Source organism: Seriola aureovittata, chromosome 14 (assembly GCF_021018895.1).
Source record: "Seriola aureovittata isolate HTS-2021-v1 ecotype China chromosome 14, ASM2101889v1, whole genome shotgun sequence".
NCBI classification, from domain to species: domain Eukaryota; kingdom Metazoa; phylum Chordata; class Actinopteri; order Carangiformes; family Carangidae; genus Seriola; species Seriola aureovittata.
In genome coordinates, this window is record NC_079377.1 from 2144718 (window position 1) to 2150904 (window position 6187).

The window sequence follows — 6187 nt, forward strand, 5'->3', positions numbered from 1 at the left end:
GCTTCAGAGAACTGAATAAAATGGACCTGAATTAAGTTTGAAATGAGAGCAAGAACAGATAAACAGACCAGTAAGAAAGAAAGAAAGAAAGAAAGCAGAAAGAAGGAGAATAGTTGCCAGTACTTTTGGGGAAGTGAGTTGGAGCCAAAGGGAGGTGAAGGACAGAGTGGTGGGAAAGCATCAGACTGTCTGACAGACTGAATTGATTATCCTGAGAGGAGCATTAGCTAATGAAGCGCGTGTCTGTCTGGAGAATACCAGAGTTTTCCTCGGAGAAATCTCCATCCTCCCCCCTCACGCACCAACAACTGCTGCATCACTGCTGCTTTACACAGGGGCAACAACATTCACCATCCACATTCATATGCAGATATAAGTAGCCATGAGGAAACACATTCGCTCCTTAGACAGATGCAGTGATCTTGCATAAAATCACAGAATTTCTCTCTGAAATCTGCCTTAATGTCCCGTTCATGAATAAAACTGTTAATATAATGTGGATTAGTATGAGTTATGCTCCTGTGTGACAAAGAGGAGCTGTCTGAATACTAATAACTTGTGCCACCTGTTCAGGAGTCCTTGCACTCAGGTATTTGTGTGGTGATTTCTCAGCTTTTCTTTGGCACAGAAGAAAACACTTTAGCATTTAACATTTTGGCAGATATTCTGTCTTTAAAGAAATGCCCCCATTTGTTTTCTTTCTAAGAGTTAAATGGGAAGTCCATTATTAGTCTTAAGTACAGAGCTGGAGTCAGGATGAGGTTAGCCTAGCTTAGCATAAAGAGTGGAAGCAGGGGGAAACAGCTAGCCTTGCTCTGCATAAATACACCTACCAACACCTCCACCACCAGCAGCTCATTAATTAATGTCTCATTTAGTTAATTAATCTGAACAAAAAGAGAAACGACGGTCGGTGGTTTTATGGGAAATGATATCTTGGAATTAGTGCATGAGGGGTCTCTGGTAGACATTATGATTCTTTTATGCCGCTTTCTGTAAGTCCAGTTAATAGCATTGTGATGTTAAACACGGGGCCACCATACGCCACACAGAGCTCACTGGTGATTCATGGCCAGAGCTGTGTCTAGTTCCTATAATGATGAATATGCACATGTACAAATATAAATCTGCTTTCATAAGCTCTTCTCCAGCATTGTTTGGGAACAAAGTGAGCGAGTAAAGAAATGCAAAATCAAAAGTCCCAAAGTCACAATTGTACGCAACATGTTTTGTCAAAGTAACATGAAAGTGATGTCCCATTCCAGCCTCTCACACTCAGTCACTTACCAGGTGACGTCACTGAAGTCTGTGAGGGTTCAGGGCTGAGGCCTTAGGGAGCACATCTGGGTCGAGTCAAAGACCTGAGCTCACCGACTGTATCTGGAAACATGTGCTGTAGACACTCCACAGGATCACTGGACACATGGATCTAAGGTCTGCACATATTCAGGATCCACAGAGGATCATTACCACTGATGTTGGTGACCACCCGACCTGTAATGTATCCATCACCAGGCCCACAGTTTCACTTACATAACATGCATAAACCTCAAATGTTTCTTTGGTGTGTGTGAACATTCATGCTCCCCAGAGGACGATATTACTGACCACCTGATATTTTTTCTTTTGGTACCACAACCTAATGTTTTTTTTCTCTGTCTTATCATGTAGGCTGTATGCAGTGAACAATACATTCTTCTAATTCCTAAGAGTGGTAAATACCTGGAATAGCATTTGAACTGAGACACAGGAGGGTCACTAAAGAGGCCAGGCAGCATGGGTAAACTGCCGTAACTGACTATTTATCGAGAACATGTGGTGGTGTTCATTATCTACTTAACTTCAAAATCCAAATGCTGAATTCTATAACCACAAACAGAAATTTGCCAAATCAACTCCTAAATGTTTTCCTCCCAGAACTGAATTCTCTACTGGAGTCACTTGGTTTATTAAACAACAAAAAGAGAAATAAGCTTTTGGAAATTTATAAAACTCTTTCCCTGTTACCTCTGGCTGAATAAGTAAATATTTGTGTATTTATATGCTTTTTTTCTTTTAAAGGAATTTATCTTTTTACATTTTGATTTTTTTTTATGGTCACCTGTTGTTTTTATGTCATTTAAGCTCCGGTTTTATGTGCTACCTTCAGCATAAACAGACCTTCTACTGAACCTTTGACCTTTGACCTTGGACCAAGCAAGAGAGTGTAGTATAGTACAGGAATGAGGAACTTTTTTGTCTTCCTGTAGCTTTTTTGTATTTTCGCATGTGTTTTTGAATCATCATTTCTGAATTTGCAGCTTATTTTTCCTAATGGAAGTGTTTTGGGCCGTTGCAGCATAAATCAGTGGAAAGGCTCATTCCCTCAGAATGAATCCCCAGTGCCTTCTGTTACTCCCCCTAGAATAAAAAGTGTGTGTACAGAGTGTGTATAAATGTGTCAAAGGAGCTCTTCATGCAGTTCACTCATGGAATCTGAGCACAATTAGATTATCTGCTGTAATAATTTGGTTAGCCAGAGGGGAGCACACTCCCTTTAGTATAGAAAACATCTCTACTGTGTTGCATTACATTATCAGACTGTGTTCCAACTATCCGCTAAATGTTTGACATCCATTACATTATCCATCTTTATGCTTTGCCTCAGACGTCCACTTTTACTCTACTGCTGCTGTGGTGCTGCTTCTTCATCTATGCACCTTTAGAAATGATTGATTGATGTATTTCAGGATTGATGCATATGGACAGGTGGACAACTGCTGCTGCTACAGGCACCAGTCCAGTGGTGCAGTATGATACACTGTGGTGGAAGATCATATTCATTTATTATAATATAATTTATTATTATAATTATGATAATTAATAATATAATTAATATTATAATTTGATCATATGTTTTGTATATTAAATCTTAATCTGCAAAGTAACTAGTAACAGTTTACAGATAAATGTAGTGAAGTAAAAAGTACACTAATTGCCTCTGATACGTGTCATAAGTACAAAGAATAATTGGTGTTACACAATAAAAAAACGTTTGCCAGCACTGTTTTCCCCCAAACTTCACTCAGTATTTTATTAGTAGCTGACTCAACTGGCAGGCTGTATTATAAAGAGTTACTGTATAATCTTTAGTATTGAGTACTGTAAATAGGTTTTCTGGCTAGAGAACATCTGTGGCCTGACACTGTCAATAAGATCTATAACTGATGTTATGAACTTAAGTCAGGGTTCAATAAATTAAGCTCTTAACTGATGCTCTAATTACATTTCCTCAGATTTTCTCACTGCTCTTAGTCACACGACTATCATGCTCTAGCATTTACAGCCAAAACATAACTAGCAAAGCTCATTAAGGGAGCTTGTAAAAGGTCACATTATGTGCCACTTTAAGTGTAGCTTTTTTTTATAAACCAAAGAAAAAAGGACATATTTATTCTGGTGCAGACAATGACGGAAAGACGTGTAAAATGAGTGGAGAAACAGATGACAACACCCCCATCCACAGGACACCAAATTAGGGAATATCTTTCGGAAGAATGCCACTCATCCCTTCAGTGATTTTGTGTGTGTGTGTGTGTGTGTGTGTGTGTGTGTGTGTGTGTGTGCATTACCTCACCTGAGGTTTTCTCAGGCCGTTTAAAAGGAGGGTTACATCATGCCTTGTTTTCATACTGATATCCAGATGATGTAACTGGGTGTAAGCCAGGATGGGGTGGGGTTTCGTGATGGTGACCACCACATGTAGGACCAGTCCTGTTAACTGTCCTCCATGAGCAGATAACGGCACAAGCACGCCCCCTGCTGTACAGAGAGCAGAAGAAGCAGAAATCCAGCCGCTAGCTTCCCTCTCTCTCAGCTTTCCCAGCTGTGGTTTTTGCCTCCTGTGAGAAACTTCACTACTGACTTTGTAAATGAACTTTTTTTTACTTTTAACTTTCTAACTTTTTTTTTGATTTATTAGTTCTCAGCAAGCAATCTCAAGAAAAGGGGAGACAGAGGAAGAGGAAGGAGGGGGAAGAAGAGGAGAGGTCAATGTAAGAAAAGACTGTAGACAAACGTGATGTCTCCACAGTTTTATGAAGAAGTTGTCAACCAAGCACACATGCTGTGTGCAGTACAGTCTTTAAAGCTGTACTAGTCAATATGTTCTACATTAACATGAGTCAAAAGTATGACATAAATAGTGACGAACCCACAGAGGACCAACACCAGCTCTGCAGAGCTTTTGGGCCTTTGAGCTCATGTACTTTTGAACACTATTAAATGCAAAACAAAGGTCACATGACCAGTGAAGGTAGCTGATCTAGCATTAGTGCCAACAAGCTCCACTGGCTCTGATTACCTGTTTAAATCTAAGTAACATGAGCTAAACAAGCCAGCCTGCAATAAGTAACTTTCAGCTGTGTCCATCTGTCATGTGACCACCTCAGTGGTCCCTCAAGAGGATCCCCATTGCCTCGCTTCACCTGAAGCACACTGTGTTTGTAGAGTCCACCGACCCGGCCCACCCTGTTTGCATATTGAGATCACAATCAAGATAGCAATGTTGCAGATTCAAGATAAGGCCTGTGAGAAGATGTGATTATCCAGATAACACAGATATAGACTACTTGTTGATACCAGACGGAGATGGAGTCAGGATGCCAGATGTGGTTTTATCTTGTGGTGGAGGTTCCTCTCTTCCCAAGGGGCCAAAGAAACAGAACCAAACAAAAACCAACAATGTGTTTAAGCATTAATATTATGACTATGCATGTTACCTGAAGTGAAGCTAAGCTAAGATTGACCACTTACAGAGAAATGCTAATTATATACAGAGACAGAATGTCTTTTACTTTGAGTTTTAGTGAATACAGTATGTTCGGCACCAGTGATATAAAGTGCATCAGGGATGATATACTTTTATAGGCCAACGCTTAAGTTAGCATAACCCTGGTTCCCTCGACAGAAAGCTAAGCAGTATTGCAGAAAAGAAGATCTGTGGCAAACAACAGTTTATGATCCTGACAGGTTTTGTTGACTTTATGATGTTTGAAGCCTAAATACAATCAGTAGAAGCAAAAAGCTAAAGTTAGGCTATAAACCAACTACATCACGGCCACATGATGAGGGAACAGGATGATAAAATGCAACTAATTTAGCTGTTTTAGGACTCATTCCTGTAGCACTCTATTTTGAGCCACAGAGTGGCCACTAGTGGTGCTCTATCTGCAGCCACTGTAGGAAGGCATCAGTCATGGTGGTGGCGTTTTGTTTCAAATGGAACTGTGTATTGTGATACAGTGTATCTACAGTACATGAGAACAGCTGACTGCTCACTTTAGGATAGACACTCCAGTTGACCCAGACATCCTCTTCTCCTACCCACACAGAAATAATACTGTTCTCCAGCTCTTCTATTCATTTTCTGTGTTGCCTGCGTTCTGACACATTGTGACATTTTCCAGTCACAACCCTCAGCAGGAGGAAGTGTGTTTGTGTCACAACTCCCTGCTTTGTATCTCAGCCTCAGCTTCTCTCTGTGCAGCTGATAATCAACTGATGAGCTTTGAATAGACTTAGAGCGAATTAGCGGAGAAGGGAGAGAAGGCAGCCTGCACCCGAGGGAGACAGAGACAGAGTGAGAGAAGTGAAGGTAGGAGGATGGAGAGGATTGAGATTCAGAGGCATGAGCTGAAACTGTAATGGAAAAAGAGATGAACTCTTCTACAGTAGCCGATTTAAATTCTGATTTAAAAAAAATAAAAAAACATAGGTTGGTTGTGCAAGATCATTTTTTACAACCCAGAGTTACATTTTATTTTAACATGTTACGGTCACATGACACAGCATCAGCCTTTCAGCAGCACCTTCTAGTGGCCATTCTAATCATGATGGAAGGAAGTCAGATGATATTGTTATAGAGTGACATCGTCCGCACAGTGACGAAGTCCAGTCAACAAAACACAGTTTCTCTTAACCGCAACCTTAACCACATGTTACTCATTCTGTCCATGATGACAAATGTCCAACAGTGAGTCAGTCTCCACAGACTCCCATGTTAAAATGTCCAACTTTACAGCAGAAATAAACATGTTTACAGCCTGGTGCAAAAACAGTTTTGGTCTCTAGAGCTAATTGAGACAACAGGTGGTGAATATTTATGTAACTCACTCTTTTAAATCTTATTCAGGCTTAAAAAAATAAT